We start from the raw sequence: 24,900 nt of genomic DNA, 5'->3' as shown, positions 1-24,900 counted from the left end.
ACATGCCAACCCCTCAAAAGCACACCAAACTACCTCCTTTACCTCTGCGTCCCCCACACTCTCAACTTTCCTGGTCCTCATGGTAGTTGGTACTGATATAGCATATCAGTGTTTCTAACTGTTCCCCTGTGTATCTTCATAGCAGATTAATTTTTCCACCTTGTCTGATAATGGACACCCCAGGGTCCCCATCCGATGTTGTCTGATTACAGGGCTGATAAAGGCAGGCCCCCTGGGGGCCTTGTGTCCTTTCTTGGGAAAGAATCCAATGGGTGCCCAGCCAGGGTGGCTCAGTGGTTGAGCATTGACTTATGAACCAGGAGGTGGCAGTTTGATTCCCTGTTAGGGCACATGCCCAGGTTGTGGGCTTGATTCCCAGTGGGAGTGAAATCAGTGCAGGAGAAATCAGTGATTCTTATCAGTGATTCTCTTTCTCTCTACCTTCCTCTCTGAAATTAATAAAAATATATTAAAGAAAAAGAATCCAATGGGTTTCCTCTTCTGATAAAGTGATTAGCATAAATTCATCTATTGTCCTACTATGTTCCCATGCCTCTACATTACACCGAGTATATTTTAAAAAAATCCCTCCCCTGTTTTATTTACAATATATTTATTTTAAAAGAACTTCTATCATAACTGTAGATAGAAATAAGGCTTTCTTGCCTGGAATCAGCAATACCTATGAAAATAGCTACAAAGTAGAACCACATTTTTGCCACTTTTTGTTCCCTGCCCAGCCTTGAGCGAGTGAGTCCTGCCCTCTCTTGGTTGAAAAGGACATGTTCACAGCACTGAGGGTTCTGTGATTGTGACTAGTTAAAAGAGGAGATGAACAGGGTCCTTACCATAGGCCTTGCCCTGAGTTCTGGCTTCACCTAGCATGGCTATCTAGCCTCACTTGGAAAGACCCCTCTGGGGTCATCACACACCACTTCTCAGAACCTCCTGCTTTCTGGGCCCTCCTTGGCATGTTTCCTGCTGGGTGGGACTGTGAAGATATCTTCTCCAAAACTAAGTCCCTGATTCTTAGGTTGTGGCTGGTGCTTGTTTTCATGGGCCACCACTCATAGGCACCCCTCCCCCCCACTCTGCACCCTGTGTGTTGGCTGTGCAGAGCTCTGGAGGGGAAGGCAGCTTAGCCCCGGGAGTCCTGCAGCCTGGGGTCTGTGCAATGGGGCAACAGGCTGGCTGGGGCTTAGGGTTTGGACTCCAGCTCTGAAGGAGAGGTCAAGGGGGCTGGCTGTGGGCATCTCTGGGCTGGGTTCACTGCTTGAGTGAAGTGGGCATCTAAGCTTGGACAATTTGGAAGTGCCTTGTGCAAAGCTCACTAACATTACTTTTCCTGGTTAATACAATCACACCCACAGTGATGGCCGATTGGCTACAGGTTCTTAATTAGCTACATATCCTTAATTAGCTACAGGACCTGGTGCGAGAGAACTTTGCTCTCTCTAGACCTCTTACCATATCCCCTCCTTTCCCACTTGTTTTCTTGAACTAAGTACCCAATATTATGCTTTCATGAGAGCAAGAAACTCATTTAATGAACTACTGGGAATGGAAAGGTTGTGGTGACATTAGCTGCATATCCCTGAAATGCCTCACCAAGACCCCAAGTCCAGAGGTGCCTGACCCAGGTACACCCCTTGGAGTGACTGTGGCTTCCAGTGTGTGGGGTGGGAGGAGTGGCTCTTCCTTAGCATATGGCACAATAGCACATGCACCTGTGACCTGGCCCCAACCCTCACTATGATTTCTCTGAATCATCAGGAAAGGATGCTGGCTCCAGGGAGTGCTGCAGCTAGGGACTTCTCATACCCTTCTTTCTTTGTCTGAACTTTCTCTAGTTGATTTTCTAAAAATAATTTAAATGTGCTCACCTTCAGCTGGGAGGTGTTCTGGCTCAAAGGTTTTTTTTCTATTAGAAATGGTCTGTGCTTTCTTTTATTTCCCAGATCAAAGTCCTGGGGGAAAGTTCTGATTGGCCCAGCTTAACAGGCACCCAGGGCTAATCAACTGCAACCAGGGGCCGGTCACCAAGTCACAGTATTGGTGTGGCTTTAGGGGCTGTCTCCATCCATTCTTTGAGAATAGGCACTCAGGGAGCAGGCTGCAGACCAAGAGGTGTCCACCATACAGACAAAGTTTAGTAACTTCAAAAACCCACGCATTCTTGGAGTCTAGCAACAGACATAATAACACAGTTGCTGTTCTTGTTTTCTTGTCATAGTTTTAAGGATTATTTTTGTTGCAGGTGATAGAAAGTACAACTTAAGCAAATAATTATGGAATTAAAATATACAGGGGAGTAGCTTCGGGCTTGGCTGTATCCAGGGGCTCTGAAGATGCCACCAGGGCTGTGTCTGCATTCTCTATTGTCTAATTATATGATAAGCTCTGCCATGGGATGGTCAGGTAACCCAGCAGGTCCAGGCTCACTAAGAGCTTCGGCATGGCTGGTATGGCTGGGTGGTATAATTGTTCCTTGCCAGTCACTCTCTTGGCCATCCAACAGTCCACATGGCTTAAGAGTAAGAGAGGGTAGCTCCCAGAAGAAAATTGGGGTTCTCATACCAGGAGAATTGGGCAGAGATCCCCACAGCACCTCTGGCCTGTTCCAGGAAATGGCCATATATTTTTCCCTGCCCCTATCTCACATGGGGGACCCATCCTGCAGAGAGTATGATAATGTTCTGCTGTGCGTCATAGAAGCTCTTTACCATCTGGGTGGCTCATGTAAGAATAGGGAGTTGAAGAGAGGTAATAAGGGCTATGGATGGGGTCCTGATTTGATTTCCAACCCAACCATACTCACATGGAGTGGTGAGGATGTGGGCAGAATCAGTTATTCTCTGAGGATATGCGGTAAAACTTTTTTTTTTTTTTTTTTTTTTTTTTTTTTTTTTTTTTTACTTTTCTATGACTTCTGAAGGTTCAGGAACTCTATGTAGAGTGTAGAGAGGTCAAAAGAGGAAGCTGAGACTCTGATGAAATGTTTCCTGGAAGAGGGGATATTGAGCTGGGTCTGTAGGGCTGAATAGGAGTTTGCTAAGAAGCAGTAGAGTGCCTGGCAGAATGAACAAAGGAATGTTCAGATTTGAGGTGTTGTGAGAGATTTATTTACTTATTTTAAAAATATATATTTTTATTGATTTTAGAGAGGAAGGGAGAGGGAGAGATAGAAACACCAATGATGAGAATCAGTGATCACTGCCTCTGTACACCCCCTACCCGGGACTGAGCTCTCAACCTGAGCATATGCTCTGACCGGAAATGGAACTGAGAACTCCTAGTTCATAGGTCGATACTCAACCACTGGCTGGGTCCACTGTGAGAGATTTAGAGTAGCTGGGGCCAGTAATTGTATTTTGTTTTTTTTTTTATGTTGAACATGTATTTTTAACTGTTCTTCGACATTTGTGATCATCATCTCCTTGAGTCCTTCCAGTGTTTTCATGTGGCTACTGTGATGGGACTCATGTGCAGACAAAAGCATGGCTGCTCAGAGGGTCACATGCTCTGAGCCACCCAGCAGCCTAAGGGGAGAGTTTGGTTAAAATTTGAACCTTGGACTTCAGAAATTCTAGAGCTTGCTCTGGCAGTGGCTGCTGATGGCCTTAGAAGGCCAGATGGTTATGCTACAGTCTAGGCCAGACACTGCCATTTGCTGCACACTGGTGGCCCTGCAGGCAGCCCTAAGAAATTACTTAATTTCAGGGCCGTGCAAATAAATTGGGGCATTGGCATGGGGCAGACTTGCAGAACATGCAGAGTTTCCCTGGATAGTGCCTCTTTCCATATGCCTCAGTAGCAGAGGGACTGAGGTCTGCTGGGCCAGCCCTGCCTGCCTCCACCCTTTCTGCTTTCTCTCTATCCCTGTCTGTCTGCTTGGCTTTGGTCTGCTTCTCTCTGTATTTCTGCCTGTCCCTGTTTCACCTACCCCCTTCATCTAGAACCCCAGGCCTGAGAGGCTGAAGGGAAGACACATGAGATGAGGCCTAAGGATAGATTGCATTGGGATTTGTGACCACCTGAGGCTCCCAGTATAGCCACTGACTTGCAGGTGACCTCAGGCAAGTTTCTCCATCTATGGAAGTGGCACTCACCTTTATGGGTCTTTGGTTACCTCCTGTACACCCCGACCAGGGCTGGGGACCAGACCTGTGATCTTTCAGTGTGTGAGCTGACCCTCTAACCACTGAGGATACTGGCTAGGGTGGGTCTTTTAAACAATTTACTTTATTTTATTGTTGACAGTATTGCAGATGTGTCCCATTTTCTCCCTTTTTACCCCCCTCCACCCAGCTTCCGCCCCACCAGAGGGTCTTCCCCATGTTACTGTCTTTGTCAATGGGTTATAGATATGTACATATATGTTCTTTGATTAATCTCTTATGTCCTCACCCCACCCTCTGGCTGCAGTCTGTTTTTCTGTTCCATGCATCCATACCTCTGGCCCTATTTTATTCACCTAGTTTATTTTGTTCTTTAGATTCCACTTATAAGTGAGATCATATGATATTTGTCTTTCTCTAACTGGCTTACTTTGCTTAGCATAAAACACTCCACATCCACCCATGCTGTCGCAAAGGATAAAATATCCTTTTTTACAGTTGAGTAGTATTTCTTTTGGAATACTATGTACCACAGCTTTTTTATCCACTCATCTACTGATGGGCACTTGGGCGGTTTCTAGATCTTAGTTATTATAAATAATGCTGTTATGAACATAGGGATGCATTTATTCTTTCTGATTGGTGTTTTGGGTTTCTTAGGATATATTCCCAGAGGTGGGATTGCTGGGTCAGCTGACAAGTCCATTTTTAGTTTTTTGAGGAAACTCCAAACTGGTCTCCACAGTGGCTGCACCAGTCTGCATTCCCACCAGCAGTGCAGGAGGCTTTCCTTTCCTCCACATCCTCTCTGGCATTTATCGTTCACTGATTTGTTGATGGTAGCCATTCTGACAGGTATGAGGTGATAACTCATTTGTCATTTTAATTTGCAGCTCTCTGATGAGCATTTTTTTTTCCATGTGTTTGTTGGCCATCGGTTTGTCCTCTCTGGAGAAGTGTTTATTCAGGTCCTTTGCCATTAATTGGATTGTTTGCCTTTTGTTGAGCTGTATGAGTTCTTTGTGTATTTTAGAAATTAAACCCTTATCAGATGTATCATTGGTGAATATAGTTTCCCATACTATTATTACCTTTTAATTTTGTTGATGGTTTCTTTTGCTGTGCAGAAGCTTTTTAGTTTGATGTAATCCCATTTGTTAATTTTTTTTCCTTTGTTTCTCTTGTCCTATGTAATGCATTGGTGAAAATACTGCTACATGAGATGTTGAAGATTTTACTGTTTTTTTTTTCCCCCCTAGGATACTTATGGTTTCATGACTTACATTTTACCCATGTTGAGTTTTTTTCTTGTGTATGGTATAATTTGGTGGTCTAGTTTCATTTCATCTTTTTAAAATTCATTTTTAGAGAGAGAGAAGGGGAAAGAGGAAGGGCGGGAGAGAGGAGACACACACACACACACACACACACACACACACACACTAATGGGGATCGAATCTGCAACCAAGGTATGTGCCCTGACTGGGAATTGAACCCTTGACCTACTGGTGCATGGGACAACGCTCCAACCGAGCCATACCAGCCTCACATTTATAACTCATCCCATGTTTTGTTAACCCTGTGCTGGGGCCGCACAAATTAAATAATCCTCCCATCTCCACCCACCCACCAAAAGCATTCTCCAGTGTCCACTTGGGCCAGCCCCTCAGTCAGGGCTGAGCAGGAGAGTGGGTCCCTGCTTTAGAGTCACAGTCTAGTCAGGGACACCAGCAGGTAGACAGGACAGCACAAGCTCTCAGCTCTGAGGACAAGGATGAAGCCTGCCAGCCTCAGCTCCTGATAACCGCCCAGTGGCTAGAGGGAGGAGGCGGGCCCTCTGCAATGCAGCCCACAAGGTGTGTTTTCAGGGTACTCAGGAGCCCCCTGGAGTGGTGCTGGCGGGGCTCTGTGCACTGAGCTCGGAGTGGAAGTGTTGTCCATACTTTGGATGGACTCTGATGGACTGAATGAAGCAGGCCAGGGGTGGGTCCTGAAGCCAGTCATGAAAGGCCTGAGGAGGCAGCGTCCAGGCAGGGAGAAGGGAGTGGTCGGACCGCTGGGGAGCAGTGACCCACTGGCTGAGAATGGACATGGGGCAGGGACCCGCCAGGCTCAGCATGTGTGTGAGCAGGCACATGCATGCTCACAGTTACCATCATATACCTATATAGATTCACACATGCTTAAATACACTTCACATTCATATATCCACTCATATACACATACTTATACTTCACACACATAAGTATGTGTATACCCACAGTCACACCTTATATATACACCCACTCCATACCCATTCACAAACAGTTATGTTTCACATGCACACAGATGCATGCACACACTTAAACTCCTACAAACACATGTGCATAAACACACACACATTCACTCACAAGTATCCTCATCTCTTCTAGAAAGGACTCTGTCTTTTGGTTTCCTTTGCAAAAAGTCTCTTGTATCAAAAAGAGAAAGGGCAAGAAAGCAGGAGAGTATCTGCTTGAGCCCAGAAGCAGGATACAACCTGGTTCAGGCCTTTCTGGGGGACTGCTCACCTCCTTGCAGCATTTCAGCCTCTGCTGGGTTTCTCAGCATAGGTGGGCTCTGAATTGGACCCTTGAATTCAAATTAGGGACTGGACAGTGGTGAAAGGGGCGCATCCTCAGGTCCCCTGGTGCACGCTGGGGGGCGGGGGGAAGACACAGCCTCATGTCCCCCATCGCACCCTCAGGTCCCCTGGTCCAGAGCAGAGGGCGCGGCCTCAGGTCCCTCATCAAGCCCTACTGGGTGGGGAGCGCAGCCTCAGGTGCCCCAGCCTGGTGCCAGGGTGGGGGGCATGACCTAAGGTCCCCTGTCAAGCCCCTTCGAGCAGGAGGCCCAACATCAGGTCCCCTGCTCTGGCCCAGCACCACGCAGACTTAGGTCCCTGCTGATTGCTCATTCTGGCTCATTATGGGAACTCGGCCTCTGCTGTCGGTGCAGCCATCTTGTGTTATGGAAACCTGGCCTCCACTGTGGGCGCTGCCTTATTTGTGATGGCATGACAGTCAATTTGCATATTCACTCTCTATTAGAGGGGATACTTATTTTCCAGGATCTAGTGAAATGATCATATAGAATTTTTCTTTTAGTGGATTGCATTGATGTTTTAATATTGAACTACTCTTGCATTTTTAAAAAGATATAATTTACAATTTTATTTATTTATGTATTTTAGAGAGAGAGAGAGGGAGAGAGAAAGAAGCATCTATTTGTTGGTCCACTTATTTATGCATTCATTGGTTAATTCTTTTTTTTTTTTTTTAATATATTTTATTGAATTTTTTTTTGCTCCCCTCCCGCTCTCCCACACATCCCCTCCCTCCCAAGAGTTTTATGTCCATTGGTTGTACTTATATGCATGTATAAAAGTCCTTTGGTTGATCTATTATCTCCCCCAGATCTTCCTCCCCTCCCCACTGTAATTTGACAGTCTGCTTGTTGATATACTGTCTCTATATCTATCTTTTGGTTCTGCAGTTTATAATGTTCTTTATCATCCACAAATGAGTGAGGTCATGTGGTGTTTCTCTTTCATTGATTGGCTTATTTCACTCAGCATGATGTTCTCCAATTCCATCCAGGTTGCTGCAAATGATGAGAATTCCTTTTTTTTTATGGCAGCATAGTATTCCATTGTGTAGATGTACCAAAGTTTTTTGATCCAATCATCAGCTGACGGGCACCTAGGCTGTTTCCAAATTCTAGCTATTGTAGATTGTGCTGCTATGAACATAGGGGTGCATATATCCTTTCTGATTGGTGTTTCTAGTTTCTTGGGATATATTCCTAGAAGTGGGATTACTGGGTCAAATGGGAGTTCCATTTTCAGTTTTTTTAGGAAACTCCACACTGTTCTCCACAGTGGTTGCACCTGTCTGCATTCCCACCAGCAGAGCATGAGGGTTCCTTTTTCTCTGCAACCTCGCCAACACTTGTCGTTTGTTGATTTGTTGATGTTGGCCATTCTGACAGGTGTGAGATGCTACCACATTGTTGTTTTGATTTGCACCTCTCGGACAATTAGTGACTTTGAGCATGTTTTCATGTGCCTTTTGGCCTTCCTTCTGTCTTCTTTTGAAAATGTTCTATTTAGGTCCATTACCCATTTTTTAATTGGATTATTCATCTTCCTTTTATTTAGTTGTATAAGCTGTTTGTAAATGTTGGAGATTAAACCTTTATCAGTGGTATCATTTGCAAATATGTTCTCCCACACAGTGGGCTTTCTTGTTGTTTTGTTGATGGTTTTTTTTTGCTGTAAAAAAGCTTTTTATTTTGATGTAGTCCCATTTGTTTATTTTCTCTTTAGCTTCCATTGCCCTAGGGGTAGTATCAGTGAAGAAGTTCTTTTGGCATACGTCTGAGATTTTGCTGCTTGTGGATGCTTCTAGTATTTTTATGGTTTCCGTCTGATGTTTAAGTCCTGTATCCATTTTGAGTTTATTTTTGTGAATGGTGATCTAGTTTCATTCTTTCGCATGTGTCTGTCCAATTTTCCCAACACCATTTATTGGAGAAACTGTCTTGACTTCATTGTATATTCATGCCTCCTTTGTCAAATATTAATTGGGCGTAGTGATTTGGGTTGATATCTGGGTTCTCGATTCTATTCCATTGATCTATATGTCTGTTCTTGTGCCAGTACCAGGCTGTTTTGAGAACAGTGGCTTTGTAATATAGTTTGAAGTCTGGTATTGAGATCCCTCCTACTTTACTCTTCTTTCTCAGGATTGCTGTGGCTATTCAGGGTCTTTTATTGTTCCAAATGAACTTTTGGAGAGTTCTTTCTAGGTTGATGAAATATGTCCTTGGTATTTTAATGGGGAGTGCATTGAACCTATAGATTGCTTTAGGAAGTATGGACATTTTGATGATGTTGATTCTACCAATTCATAAACATGGTATGTTCTTCCATCTCCTTACATCTTCCTCTATCTCTTTTTTCAGTGTCATGTAGTTTTCCGCATATAGGTCCTTCACTTCCTTAGTTAAATTTATTCCTAGGTATCTTAATTTTTTGGTGCGATGGTAAATGGAATTGCTTTTTTAGTCTGTTTCTGTAGTTTCACTGTTGGTGTACAGACATGCCATGGATTTCTTGGCATTAATTTTGTATCCTGCTACATTGCCAAATTCATTTATTAAGTCAATTAGTTTTTTAATGGAGTCTTTTCGTTTTTTTATGTACAATATCATGTCATCTGCAAATAAGGATAACTTGACTTCTTCTTTTCCAATTTGGATGCCTTTTATTTCCTCCTCTTGTCTAATTGCAATGGCTAGTACTTCCAGTGCTATGTTTCTTTGTTCTCTATGTCATTTATCTTCGCTCTGATTTTTGTTATTTCCTTCCTTCTGCTTACACTGGGCTTTTCTTGTTGCTCTTTTTCCAACTCTTTGAGTTGTAGAGTTAGATCATTTGTTACCCTTTTTTCTAGTTTTTTGCAGTAGGCTTGTAGAGATATGAACTTCCCTCTCAAAACTGCTTTTGCTGTGTCCCATAGATTTTGGATTGTTGTGCTTTCATTGTCATTTGTTTCCAGGATTTTTAAAATTTCTTCCTTGATTTCTCTGGTAACACAGTCCTTGTTTAATAGCATACTGTTTAGTCTCCATGTGTTTGATTTCTTTGGATTATTTTTATTGTAGTTAATTTCCAGTTTTATGCCATTATGGTCTGAGAAGATGCTTGATATGATTTCTATCTTCTTGAATTTGAAGAGACTTTGCCTATGTCCCAAAATGTGGTCTATCTTTGAGAATGTCCCATGTGCATTTGAGAAGAATGTATATTCTGTGGCTTTGGGGTGGAATGTTCTGAAGATGTCAATTAATTCCATCTGGTCTAGTGAGTCATTTAGGATTGATATTTCTTTGCTGATTTTTTGTTTAGATGATTTATCAAAGGGTGACAGTGGGGTATTAAAATCTCCTAGTATGATTGTATTGCTATTAATCACTCCCTTAATGTCCTCCAGCATTTTTTTTTTTTTTAATGTATTTGGGTGCTCCCGTATTTGGTGCATATATATTTACCAGGGTTATTTCTTCTTGTTGGATTGCTCCCGTTAGTATTATGAAGTGGCCTTCATTGTCTCTTGTTATGTCCTTCACTCTGAGATCTAATTTGTCAGATATAAGTATTGCTACCCAGCTTTCTTTTCATTTCCATTTGCCTGGAAAACCTTTTTCCATCCCTTCACCCTCAGTCTGTGTGCATCTCTTTTTCTGAGGTGGGTTTCTTGTAGACAACAGATGTATGGGTCTTGTTTTCTTATCCAATCTGTTACCCTATGTCTTTTGATTGGAGCATTTAAACCATTTACATTTAATGTTATTAATGATAGGTACTCATTTGACGCCATTTTTATTCTATACCCCTGTGTTCCTTCTTCGCTTCCTATTTCTTTATTTTTACAGTAGACCCTTTCGCATTTCGTGCATTGCTGGTTTGGTGGAGATAAATTCCTTTAGTCTTTTTTTTTGTCTGTGAAGCTCCTGATTTCCCCTTCAATTTTGATTGATAGCCTTGCTGGGTACAGTATTCTTGGATTCAGACCCTTCCTTTGCATGACTTTGTATATCTCATCCCATTCCCTTCTGGACTGATAAGTTTCTGTTGAGAAATCAGTTGTTAGTCTGATGGGGGTTTCTTTATATGTAACTTTTTGTCTCTCTCTGGCTGCTTTTAAGATTCTTACTTTGTCATTGGTGTTTGCCAATTTAATTATAATATGTCTAGGCGTCAGTGTTCTGGGATCCATTTTGCTTGGGACTTTGTGAGCATCTTGGATTTTTGTGGGTTTTTTCTTTCTATCTCAGGAAAGTTTTCTGTCATTATTTCTTGAAATACGTTTTCCATGTCTACCTCAGTTTTCTTTCCTTCCGGAACCCCTATTATTTGAATATTGTTTCGTTTTGCATTGTCCCAAAGCTCCTGTAGGCTCTCCTCCTGCTTTTTAATTTTTTTTTCTAGAAGCTGCTCTAATTGGGTATTTTTTTTCCATCTTGTCTTCTAGCTCACTGATGTGATCCTCTGCTTCTTCTAGTCTGCTCTTAATGCTTTCTATTGAGTTCTTCATAGTAGCGATGTCATTTTTCATTTCATCTTGAGTCATCTTCATTTCCTCTTGTTTTTTTTTCATTTCCTCTTGGGTCTTACTCGTATTGTCAAATTTGTCTTCCATTCTTTTTAGCCATCTTAAGATCGTTACTCTGAATTGTTGCTCTGGTAGGTTGCTTGCCTCTAACTCGTTTACTTTCTTTTCTGGTGATACCTGCTTTTCTTTAATTTGTGGGCTGTTTCTTTGTCTCCCCATGGTCTCTCTTCAGGATGTCTCTCTCCTGTGTTGATTTATCTCTCCTGCATTGACTTAAAGGTACAAAATACAACATAACCAGGTAGAATACACAAGGCACCGAACAAAAATGTGTTTGCAATATTAATAACTTCCAATAAAGGTAACCAATAGGAAAGGCAAATTAGGGAATAGGGGAGAAAGAGGAAGAGTAAAAAGAGAGGAGGGAGGAAGCAAAAGAAAAAGATAGGAAAAAGAGTGTCAGAATGAATTTGGAAAACAGGGAGGAGAGAGAGAGAGAGAGAGAGAGAGAGAGAGAGAGAGAGAGAGAGAGAGAGAGAAAAGGGGACAAACTATATATATGGGGAGAGAATTTCAATTGAACAGCCACTAACCCCAACAAATGGTGTCAGCAGTACCTGGAGAATAATACAATCTACAACATCCCCTAATTTCCAGTACAGTACGGGAAAACAGAAGTAATAAAATAACAACTAACAAAAACCAATCAAATAAGAAAATACCGAGCAACAGCAACAACAAAAGATTAAGCAAAATACTCTCACTAAAAAAGCATAAAAATACAATATAATCATCATTCCCCCAAACAGCATCGAAAGAACCATGAGGAAAACAATTTTTTTTTTTTTTTTTTTTTTTTTTGCTAGTTAATACAGCTCAGAGAGGGGTGTGTATGCACTTGGCACTAGGGATTGGAGATTAGATATATAGGCATGGTAGAAATTTTAGCAGGGGGGATACAGAGAGAGTAAAGAAATCTAAAGCAGGAAAGGGTTAAGATAAACAGGATAGCAAAAAGGGGGAGGGGTAGAAAGAGAATGATGGTGTAAAGGTCGTGTTGAGTTAGGGTTAAACAATGTTAAAGGAGAAATGAAAATAAAATGAAGAACACTAATTCCAATTGTAAAATAAAGAGAAAATAAAATGGCACTTAAAAAATTAAAATAGCAGTGTTAAAAATGCTTATTGAACCTAAAAATGTAATAATTAAAAAGTTAAAATCTAGTGAGGAAAAAAGGGAAAAATTGTTTCTTAAGTAAAAGATGAAAAAAATGAAAAAAAATTAGCAAAAAAAATAAAAATAAAAATGTCCAGTTGTGAAGGCCATTCACTTCTGTTATTGTATTTGACACGCCCGTTTCTTAGTCCAGCCCGTATTGCAGTTCCCTGCGTTCTGCTGCACCTCAGTGGCTATTCCTTAGTTTCTTGGTTTTTGATCAAATAAAACTAATAATAAACACAGTCAGTTTGTACTCCAGACCCTAGGTGGCAGTGTATGTGGATTGATGTCTTGTCTTTTTGGTTGCTTTAGCCTTCTTTTTCTGTGGCACTCAATACCAGTTTTTTTATTTTATTTGTTTATATTTATTTATTTATTTATTTATTTATTTATTTATTTTGCTTTGGAGCTGAATCCTGGATGATTTCCCCCTGCTCTGCTTCTCAGTTTCCAGAAAAGCAGATTCCCCCTACTGTCTCTTGGGGTCAGCCAATCTGGGTGATCTCTCCTTTGTAATCAGAAGCAAAGTGTTGCAGGGGAGCCAGCCCAGGTGCAGGATGGGCGAGTCTGCGCGCACTCACAGACTGCTTTCCAACTCCTATGTTCTCCCTCTGAGTGGGATCAGAATGGGTTGCTCCCTAGAGAACCCCACTAGTAGCAACCTTGGGGACCCCCGTCCACTCTCTTGAATCACGCCAGCCCCAACAGTGGGGGGCTTCTGTGGACGCAGATTTCCGGGGTCCCAGTGCGCGCTTTTTTTTTTTTTTTCCTCTGCAGCCCCAGTGGCCTCCGCTGCTGCGGCTGCTGCTTTCACTTTCGCTTTCGTGACACAGACACCCCACGTTATCTCTGCAAAATCCAACCTTTCTGTGGAATCCGCCTGTCCGCGCTGGTTGGACTGCCCGGATTCTTAACAATCTGTTCCGTGTCCCTTGGCGTTTTAAAAGAGTCCCGCTTCTGGGGAAGATTACGCCAGACCCAGACCCGGCACTGGGTCTCCCCAGGCAGAAATCTCTCTGCAGCCAAGCCTTCTTACCGCACAGCTCGGCGCGGGGTGCGAGGTGGCTGCAGTTGCTGCTGGCGGCACGCACCGACCCAGACCCCTCAGGCTATCCCCGCAAACTCTGACCTTTCCGTGGGTGATTGAAGAACTCCCCTGAATCCACGTGTTTGCGCTGATTGGGGAGTCTCAGCTGCTCAATGGTCTCCTCTGCGGTGGTTTTTCCAGGCCTCAGAGAAGCTCCCCCTTTCCTGGTAAGATGGCGCAGCCTTCCCTCCAGGAGAGCTTGCCGCGGCTGCTGCAGTGCTGGCCACCCGGCCAGGAAATCCTGTCCAGCGGACCCTTCCTACCTTCCTTGAGAGCTCTGCTGCCCCTTAGCTGCCAATCAACATTCCCTGAGCAACTCAGACGCTGCCTTTATCTGTTCTGGGACCTGGGTCAGAACAAGTCCGTCTGTTCGGTCGCCATCTTGTCTCCAAAAAAACCATTGGTTAATTTTTGTATGTACTCTGACCTGGTATTGAACCCACAACCTTGGTGTATCGGGACAATGCTCTAACTAACAGCCAGGACCCATTTAGGATTTTGAATAAAGGTGGAAGATCAGATGAGAAGTCCCCAGCGCCAGGACCACAAAGAGAGGAGAGGTCTGAGGTGTGAAGCTGCCTTTCTGTCTGGGGCTGCGTGGAGGGTGTGGGCCTGCCAGGTGGGGAGAGCAGTGAGCTCAGCCTTGGCTGCCTGTAGGGCTGCTTCTCCTCACCTGTCCAGGGGTGTTTCTTCTTTCCAGAATCCTGCCTTACCGGGAGGAGGCTTCCGCTCCCTGCTGGCGAGAGTGCAACATAGTTTCTCGTCTCAAAGGTTGACTGTAAATCCTGGACATTCATCTTGTAATTTCTTACTTGCTTATGTTGGTAATGAGGTAGTTGTTGCATATGCAGCTCTTACCCAGGGTATAAGAAGCTTTTATTCAGGAGAAAAAACCTGGCTATACCTCCTGAAGGGTGAATTTCCCTGGTGATTTCATGAGCTCACCCATTGAAGATCCACAGGGACCAGTGAGCGTGTGAGGACTCAGGGGTCCTGACACCCTCTCGGGCTTCCACCTGGGGTCCCTCTTCTCTTTAGCACTTTCTATCTAGTGTTTCCTCAGAACCCAGTGTCCTCCTGTACCCCAGACATATTCCTCCCTCCTCCTTGGTGGTCTCCTGGCCTGGCCTGCTCCAGCTCTCCCACCTGCAAGGACCCAGGCCTTTACCAGGCCCCTGCCCTGTATCCCACTTTTCACAGTCTGACTTATCTTTTTGTAAACAAAGCCATCAATTTTTGCCCACAGGGAAATAAAGGAAAATAAGACTTTAAAGACAGAAGCCGAATTTGATCCCTTTTCTTTTGATAATTTGTGACTATTTTTCACCTCCCTCCCCTTTTCTCCATATCTTTGTTAAAACCCTGTCTGGCCTTTGTTAGCTTTTTATAGACTAGTATCATTGGCTCTTTTTTTTTCTTCTCTCTTTAACATGTCTCTTTTATTGTGAAAAAGCATACATACAAAAGGCACATAAAAGCAGTTGAACAAACCCTGGAGTAATCACCAGGGGGCACCCCCCCCCCCCCCCAAGCTCCTGGGAATCTCCTGGATCTGCCTCTCTCCACCTAGCTACCTACCACCAAACTTTTATGGAGACTACTTGGCTTGGCTTTCTGGGGCTGCTGTATACTTTTGTGTGCTTTAAGTGATGTTTAGGTTTCATTTGGTTTTGTATTTTATATGACTTGAGTCTTCCTTAGACTTCTTGAAATGGATGTCTTCAGTTCCTTATTGAGTTTCCAGTGTTCTGTGACCTAATGTGATGGCCCCTACCACTCCATCGGAACAACATCCACTAAATGCACTTTGTGGAGTACCTGCAGCACTAGATGTGGGTGACTGACGTTTTTTCTCTTTTGAGCTTCTCTCCTTTCTTCTTTTTTAAAAATCCTCTCTCCAGGATATTTTTTTCCATTGATTTTTAGAAAGAGTGAAAAGGAGGGTGGAAGGGAGAGAGACAGATATTGAGGGGGAGAGAGACACACATCAATTGGTTGCCTCCTCACACACCCCGACCAGGGCTGGGGATCTAACTTGCAATACAGGTACATGTCCTAGACTGGGAATTGAACCCGAGACCCTTTGATGTGTGAGGCCCATGCCCCAACCACTGAGCCATGCCAGCCAGGACTCTCCTTTCTTGATTTTCACATCCACTCACTCACTTTTTCTCCTCTGTGCTTACCTCATTTTCTCCTGTCACCCAGCTGGTTCTGTGCTGGTGGCTGGTCCTGCCCATGGCAGGTCTGGGACCTCTAGGTTCTTAACTCATTGCAGGAAAGATTTCAAGAACGAGTCTGAGTCCTAGTCCAAGTGAGGGAGAGTGAAGCAGGTTTCCTCCAAGTAGTGACAGGGAGGGCTGGGCGACGGTGCCCTGTTTAAGGGGCCAAAGTACATGTCCAAATTGTGTGCTTATCAGTTAGTTCTTGGGACTTAATATATTTCCAGTTTTTGAATTTTGTGGCACTAAATTCTGTCTCGGCCGGCCTCCTGGTTTGAAAGGGCCTTGTTCCAAGTTTGGTTTGTTACCTTGTACTTGTGGTATAATTTTCACCACAATGAGCTTGGGGCCCTCTCTAGTTAAGTTTCCCTCCATCTTGCACTGACCTGGTTTTAGGAGTTTCTGCTGTTGTTGGCTTCTGCCACCATGGCAGGGGTTCCTGTCACTAACTGCTTCCCTTTGATCAAGTGCACAGGTGGGGCTCTGGTGAGACACCCAGTGGCTTCTCTGCCTGTGACATCTGTCCACTCCTTGGGAGCTTTCCCTAACTTCTTTCTGTCCTGTCGCACTCACACTTTCTCCTTTGTTCTGTGCATGCCAACTACAATGTGTCCAGCTGGCTCTTGCCTCAGGGCCTTTACACATGCTATTATCTCTGTCTAAGATTCCATTCCCCTAGATCTTTGCATGGAATCACATTTTTGACAGGCAAGTTTCAGCTGAATTGTTGCCTCCTAGGTGAGGCCTGCTCTGACCACTCTTGCCAAAGGAATACCCTGGTTCCTCTTCTTCACAATGCTGACATCATCTTGTTATTTATTTGTTCCTTGGGTCTTCCTTCAACCAGAATGTTGGGCATATGAGGGTAGGAATTTTGTTGGTCTTGTTTACTGCCACACCCCAGTACCTGTAATAGGGGCTGGCAGGTAGCAGGTGCCTGATTAATATCTACCTACTGAAACACTCTGGCCATACACACTATATTGCCTGGTGAAAATGTAGGTTCCTAGCTGGATGAGAATTCCAGATAAATGATGAATAAGTAGTCCCAAGTGTTGCACGGGACATATTTATACTACACAATTACACAGTACTTATCTTAAATTCCAGTATAGCTGTATGCTTTGTATTTTTATTTGCTAGCTCTAGCAAGCATATTCTTGTCTGCATCCTAAGGATCTGAGAACTGGAAAAAGAAAGAACTTCCTTACCTTGTGATTTGAAGTTATGTGAAGCCAGAACCTACTCTTAGGGGTCTTCTGGGAGGCACCTTGCCAGCCTAGAGAGATTTCATCTGAGCCTGCTATGGATGGGTGCGAGGTTAATTTATCAAAGGAGGTGGTGTCACCATACTGTAGGGCTGTGTGCGTGTGTGCGTGCGTGCGTGTGTGTGTGTGTGTGTGTGTGTGTGTGTTTGGAGGGGGAAGAGCTGGGAGAGGAACTTGTAGCCAGGGTGAGTGAAGGTAGCTGATGTTTGAGCAGCACACTGAGGCACCTCTGACACTGATGTTCCACAGACCTCCCTTCCATCTTTGCCTCCACCCACAGCAGGGATCTGATCAATGAAGACCAAAGCTGCAACAGCCCAGACTACAACCTCAACCTGCCCTCTGCTCCTGCCTTGAATCCACTTTGGATCTTCAGCTTGATCTTCTATTAGACTCTGCATGGTGGTGGCTCCCTGTCTTTCTTTTCCACCTGAACCTGTCCTTGTGGCTCTTTATTATGGAGAGTGGCAAAACACACACACTAAACAAAAAAATAGAGAAGCCCAGAAAGGACACCCACACACCCATCAATTGAGGATTTCACAATTGTTAGCATTTTTTAAATTGCTGACAATATTAAAGATGTCCATCTCTTTCTCCCAACAGTTGTTAATTTTTTGGCATAATATTGCCTTAGGCTATTTTCCATGATGAAATTTGTTATAGTATCTCATAGACATGATTATATTTAAATATATTAATTAAAAAAAATGCCAGCATTTGCCAGATATCACACTTCACAGAATGATTGCTGCTCTTTGCTGTCATTTGGTCCTCAGTCTGTCCTTGAGGTCCCTCACTTAGCCCCATGTCTCTCAGCCGGCTTCTTCATGCTGAGTCTCATTAGGAGTCCCACATGCTCTGGTGGTTAAATCCCAGGCCTGTTTTAGTCCAGGGAAGCTTCTTCCCATTTTTCCTGTGTGCTGAGGAGGTGGGTATATGTCCTATAGAAATGCCTCACTGCTGGGTTATCCTGTATAATAATCCTATATAATTCCTAAATAATAAAGAGGTAATATGCAAATTGACCATTACTCCAACACACAAGATGGCCATCAGGAGAGGGCAGTTGGGGGCAATCAGGCCAGCAGGGAAGGGCAGTTGGGGGGACCAGGCCAGAAAGGGAGGGTAGATGGGGGGGATCAGACCAGCGAGGGAGGGCAGTTGCCAACAGGGAAGGGCAGTTGGGAGGAGCCAGGCCTGCAGAAGAGGGCAGTTAAGGTTGACCAGGCTTACAGGAGAGGGCAGTTGGGGTGACATGGACTGCAGGGGAGGGCAGTTGGGTTGACCATGCCTGCAGGGGAGGGCAGTTAGGGGCAATTGGGCTGGTAGGGGAGTAGTTAGGTGTCTATCAGGCTGGCAGGGGAATGGTTAGGGGGTGATCAGGTTGGCAGGCAGAAGTGGTTAGGAGCAATTAGGCAGGCAAGCAGGCGATCGGTTGGGAGTCAACAGTCCTGGATTGTGAGAGGATGTCCGACTGCCCATGGGGTTTGTGCCTATTGGGCCTAAACGGGAGTTGGACATCCCTCGACGGGTCCCAGTTTGGAGAGGGTACAGGCTGGTCTGAGGGATACCACCCCTCTTTGCAGCAGGCCTCTAGTCTATACTAATAAAAGTGTAATATGCTAATTAGACCAGATAGACGGACGCCTTCCAGTTGTCCTTCTAGACTTCCTTCCAGACAAAGCTATGGTGGCGGGGGTTGAGGCAGAGGTGGTTAGGGATAATCAGGCAGGCAGGCAGGCAGGCAGGCAAAGCAGTTAGGGACAATCAAGCATGCAGGCAGAGTGGTGGGGCGATCAGGCAGGCAGGCAGGCAGGCAGGCAGGAGGGCGGTTAGGAGCCCATGGTCCTGGAATGAGAGAGGGATATCTAATTAGTCAGACATCCCAGGAGGGATCCTGGATTGAAGAGGGTGCAGGCTGGGCTGAGGGATACCCCCTCCCCACTTCATGAATTTCTTGCACCAGGCTTCTATAGTTTGCTTATAATTGCTTACTTAGATTCCAGTGCTTTAGGGGAGACATTGCTGCATAACCAGCTACCCTTGGAGGCTGAAAGCAGCAATAGTCATGTCATTTGCTCAGGGCAAGGCCAGGCTCCTTTATTAGCTCCATGTGGCATTAGCTGGGGACAATGGTGTTACACCTGCCTCCTGGCAGAGAGGGTCTCCCAAATGGGCTCCTGCATGAGTCCAGTGCAGTGATCAGGTCTCTCCAGTAGGGTGGCCCCACATCTTCCCAGATGGTTCAGTGGTTTTAGACATACAGGCAGAGGCTGCCAGTCCTCCTGGAGGAATTTGGTAGGAGTAGTCACAGCTCTGAGACTCATTGGTTAGGTGTGGTTCCAGACCCATCCCTCAGCCAATCCCAGCTAAGTGACAGATGAGGTCTGTGTATTGACTGGTGTGGTCACACCTTCTTTGTAAGCTCAGCTGGATGCAACCTCCTTTCCCTCAAGCTGGGATTTCAGCTTAGACAGGGGCCCCGTATGGAATCTTTTTGGTTTTCTCAGCTAGACCTCAGGAGCTAAGAATTGAGTCAATACACTCCGTAACTAATAACATACTGTTATCTTGCACTCTGCAGGGTACTTGCTTGTTTTTTATTGTTTGGGTTATCTACAATTTCTGCTCCTAAGCCTTCCTCACTATAGGCAGACCTCCAGTTCTGTTCTGTGTGGATCTGTTTATGTGCCCATATTTTGCAAGTGGTATTTATTTATTTATTTTACCTTGAGTGTGCATTTTTATGTGGCATGAGTAGTGTTTGGCTCTCTATGTTATTCTGGTTTCTTACATTTTCCACTAAGTGCTCTATTTTTAAGGTCCATCCTTGTTGCATTGTGTACACTGAATCATTGGCTTCTAATTCTGTGGGGTCCTCACAGGGTTGTGCCTGTCAGGGTCCCAGCAGGAAACTGGAGCCGTTCATAGGTGTCAGCAGATGGTCTTTTGTGCCAATTCAACAGCAACAGAAATCCCCAATTTGGGGTTCAGTAAAGAAGGAAACTTTATTCAGTGCAAACAGTTCAATTGTAATATAGCAGGGCTGTGAAAACAGCTCAATAGTGTTACAGCTCAATTAGGAGACTGCATGGCTGTGAAACATGCTATGAAGAAGCCCTGGGTGAGGTGGCCCAGGGGCAAGGCCCCTATTCATCTAGGCTGGAGCAAGGCATTTGACATTTCAGCCTGGAATGCAGTCAGTCTTCAGTCTTTGATGGAAAGGGAAAGTGCTCTCACAGAGACAGAGGGCTGCTGGCTTATATAGACAGAAGTCCCTAGCTTGGTTTCTGATTGGTCCATCTTCATGCAAATGAGGAATCCAAATCCTTGCAGTTTAAATGGTATTGGCCGGTGAAAATACTGATGAGGGATAAAGGTGCACAGCTGGGACTGGACAGGGAAAGCCTCAATCCAATTGGTAGAAATACAATTCTAGGAACTTGATAAGGAGCCTGGTCAACTGGCAGGTAGTTCATTGCAGGCTTCTCCCTGGAGTGCAGTTTGTGTGAGAGACCCTTGTGCAAAAATGGCTGCTTGGCTCTGTTTCTAATTTGAGCTCAGTCAAACTACCAGGAGCCCTTCTTGGTAAAGATCTGCTTTCTCAAGGGTCCACACGGGTTATGAGAAGAGTAGTTAATGAAGAGACTTAGAACAGGTGGAACCAAGGTTGGAGGAACCTACAGGGGATGAAGCAGCTCTTGGAGTAGCAATGGTGGGTGGATGAGTGGGTAGCCCTTAGCACTCTGGGCCTGCATGGGAAGGGGAGAGGCAGATTTTAGAACCCAGAAGTATCACCCTCCAGGAGCTATGGCCTTGGGGGAGCAGGGGCAGCCACCACCAACCCCATGCCTAGGAGGGAAGGAGAGAGAGATGGGAAATGAACAACCCAACCTTTCTCTCCCATCCTGTGATATCCTATTAGAGGCTGCCATTGGAGGATGCTGGAACCTGGGGACACATTCTGATGAGGTCAGTGTTCTCATTGGAGAGCAGGGTGGATCTGGGACAAGTACTGGCATGGTGGCCTACCTCTGACTTGTTTCCTCCTACCACCAGACAAATTCCCAAGGACCATCATGGATGTGTGGACCTAGAGCAATGTCTTTAGGTACTTCACTGGTTACGAGAACTCAGTGTAATACACTGCTTAGATAGGCTTAATTGCATATATGTTGCTGTTCAGAGTGTCTGATCAGTGGTCACTTAGGTCAGCTAGTATTATAATCATCATCATCTTAAATAATATTATTATTATTAATCCTCACTGGAGGATATTTTTTCCCATTGATTTTTAGATAGAATAGAGGGGAGGGAGGAAGTGAGGAGAGGAGAGGAGAGAGAGAGAGAGAGAGAGAGAGAGAGAGAGAGAGAGAAACATTGATGTGACAGAGACACATTGATTAGTTGCCTCTTGCACACACCCCGATTGGGGCCAGGAATTGAACCAGCAACCCAGGTACAAGCCATTGGCCGGGAATTGAGTAATCATATTATAATTAACCTGCATGCATTAGCCAGCTTTTTAGTTGTCAGGAATAGGGCAGAGATTATGTGGGTTTTGCTTTGCCTCTCCCTGGGCCTGGTGAGCTCCCACCTTGGGAGTGTGCCTGTCCCCCACTCTCCACCCACAACATACACACCCATGGACCCATGAACAATCTAGAGCAGTTGTAGAGATATAACAGGGCCTCTTGAGGCTATGTCCTCGCTTCTCTACACATCCACCTCCTCTAGATACATCCCAGCTGGCCCCGCCCCCTCATGGATGGGCACACAACCTTTAGATAGTACCAGAGGCTCTGAGCAGCATGCAGGGCTCAGACCTCCACTCTCCCAGCTGAGGCCACAGTGGAAATGATCATGGGTTCCTAGTTCAGAGGTGATCCTGGGAAACTCTGATCTCAAACACACCCTTGCCACCATGAGTGGAAAAGGCATGTGGGCTTTGTGGGCCTGAGAGCCCCCATGTCCTGTGTGACATCTTAGGGTGACCAGGGCTCGGTGTTTTTTAAGAGGAGTTGAATTTTCATGGGCACATTTCCAATTGGTAACTATTTTAAAACTAAAAACCCACCATGTGGGATAAACAAGTGTAGTCATGGGCTAGATAGTACCTGTGGCCTCCTGGCCAGCGCCAAAGGTGTGGTAGAACCTCTTCACTGTACACAGATGTCGAGTCGAGATTCACAGAGGCAAGGGCCTTGCTTAGATTCGCATAGCAAACAAAGAAAACATAAAGTCAGGCTCTAATGTTCCTCATCATCACTCTGGGCCTGGGGCAGGGGTGAATCCAAGATATGGAATCATCTGAGTATGGGCAGAGCATGATGCTGGGGGATGGGGTCCAAGGGCCAGGCCCAAGGCCAGGTCACTGTGGGGGCTGAGAGGGTGAACAGACCTAGTGGACTGACTTGTAGGAGAATGCACGGTGGGGTATAGCGGGCCTGGCTTGCAACGAAGGTCCTCTGGGAGGAGCCTGCCAACCTCTGGTGGGACTATTTCCCTCTTAGGATGTGTTGTTCACGTGAGTGTGTGATGAATGGAAAGGCAGAAGGAAGGTGGGAGGAAGATTGAGGTCTGAAAATGTTTCTTTTCTTTTTTAAAATATTTTATTAATTTTTTACAGAGAGGAAGAGAGAGGGATAGAGAGTTAGAAACATCGATGAGAAAGAATCATCGATCAGCTGCCTCTTGCACACCTTCTACTGGGGATGTGCCCGCAACCAAGGTACATGCCCTTGACCGGAATCGAACCTGGGACCTTTCAGTCCGCAAGCCGATGCTCTATCCACTGAGCCAAACCAGTTACGGCAAAATGTTTCTTTTTTTAAATGACACTGTTGAACATTGACTCAGGGCCTCAGTGCTGTCCACTACACCTCCATGGAGAGTCACTGACTTTGTTACTGTTGACAGCAGGCCTACTTCACCTGAGACCGATTCTGAATCAACTTGGCTGTATGGAGCCCTCCACCTTCCTGGAGTGGCTTCTCAGCTTGGGGGATATGCATGTTACCTCTTGGAGTTCAGCAACTCCCCTGGCCCCTGGCCTGGGCATAGACTCCTGTCCCTGGTAGCATTCTTACCATCTTTACTTGGATGATCCCTGGGCTTCTCAAACTCAGTACTGCCAAACTGAGCTGCATGTCTCCCCTGTGGGTCCATGGCCATCCTTCCATAGCCTTCCCTGCCTCAGGAAGCGGCAGCTCCATCCTTCTAGGTGTTTTGGCCAAAACCTGGGCTCATCATGGACTCCTCTCCTGTTACACCCATCCAGTCTAACAGCAAATCCTGTCAACTCTACTTCAGAATTCCCCTGTCCACTGTCCTCTCCCATCTCCTATGACTGGCTTCTCGGCTCTGGCCCGGCTCCTATGTTTTCAACAAAACAGCCCTACCAGTCATTCCAGTAGCCCACACTGTAACCTAAATCTCGCATGATCTGGCTGCCACCACATTCACCTTTGCTCATTTCACTCAGCAGTGGTGATGTTCTACTGTTCCTCACCTCCCTCCTTCTGGTCCTGCCCCAGGTCCTTTATAGCTGCTATTCCTGCCGCCTGACATACTTTGCCTACAGACATTCAGGTGGTTGTCTCCATTGATTCACTCAGATCTCAGCTCAAATGCCACTTCCTTAGAGAATCCTTATTTGACCACCCTGGCTAAAATCAACTATTTCACACCCAAAGCCAGCAGCCACTTCATCCTACTCATTCCCTGTCCCATTAACTTGCTCTCATTTATTTATTTCTTTATTGTACTTATCACATTCAGAAACCCACTGACTTGCTGTGGGTTTATGATCTCCCTGCGTATATCAGAGGGTCAGTGCTAGCAGAATGGCCATGAAGTCTGTCTTATCCTATATAATAATAGAGATAATATGCAAATTGACCATCACTCCAATGCACAAGATGGCCGCCCCCATGTGGTCAAAGATGGCTACCCCATGTGGACACAAGATGGCTGGCAGTAGAGGGCAGTTGTGGGTGCCAGGCCTGCAGGGGAGGATATTTGGGGGAACCCAGGCCTGCAAAGGAGGGCAGTTGGGGGAGACCATAGCAGCAGGGGAGGGCAGTTAGATGTGACCGGGCTGGCAGAGGAGGGCATGTAGGGGCAGTCGGGCCTGTAGGGGAGGGCAGTTGGGGAGGACCAGGCTTGTAGGGGAGGGTAATTGGGGGCAACCAGGCCAGTAGGGATAGCAGTTAGGGGTGACTAGGCCAGCAAGGGAGGGCAGTTAGGGCAATCATGCTGGCAGGGAAGGGCAGTTAGGGGAGGACAGTTAGGGATGACCAGGCTGGCAGGGGAGGGCAGTTGGGAGTTACAAGGCCTGCAGGGGTGGGCACTTGGGGGTGACCAGGCCTGCAGGGGAAGTCAGTTAGGGGCAATCGGGCCAGCAGGGGAGCAGTTAAGCATTAATCAGGCTGGCAGGATAGTGGTTAGGGGATGATCAGGTTGGCAGGCAGAAGCAGTTAGGGGCAATCAGGTAGGCAGGCAGGCGAGTGGTTGGGAGCCAGCAGTCCTGGATTGTGAGAGGGGTCTCAGATTGGAGAGGGTGCAGGCTGGGCTGGGGAGCATACCCCCTCCCGTCCTGCACGAATGTTGTGCATTGGGCCTCTAGTGTCTCTCTATAAAACTCTAATATGCAAATCGACTGAACGGCTGAATGACTGGTCACTATGACGTGCACTGAACACCAAGGGGCAGATGCTCAAGCAGGAGCTGCCCCCTGGTGGTTAGTGCACTTCCACAGGGGGAGCGTCACTCAACCAGAAGCCAGGCTCATGGCTGGCAAGCACAGCAGCAGTGGCGGGAGTCTCTCCCACCTCTGCGGCAGCTCT

The 24,900-nt window shown here is 45.6% G+C and overlaps 1 protein-coding gene across 13 annotated transcripts in view; it reads left to right on the top strand.

Annotated features, from left to right (window-relative positions):
- The window catches only part of FBLN2 (fibulin 2), a 107,121-nt gene that overhangs the window by 6,404 nt on the left and 75,817 nt on the right, over window positions 1-24,900 (top strand). The window lies entirely within an intron of this gene.

Source organism: Pipistrellus kuhlii, unplaced genomic scaffold (genome assembly GCF_014108245.1).
Source record: "Pipistrellus kuhlii isolate mPipKuh1 unplaced genomic scaffold, mPipKuh1.p scaffold_m20_p_2, whole genome shotgun sequence".
In the NCBI taxonomy this organism is placed as follows: Eukaryota; Metazoa; Chordata; class Mammalia; order Chiroptera; family Vespertilionidae; genus Pipistrellus; species Pipistrellus kuhlii.
The sequence above is the reverse complement of the archived record's forward strand: the minus strand, read 5'-3'. Positions and strand labels throughout refer to the sequence as shown.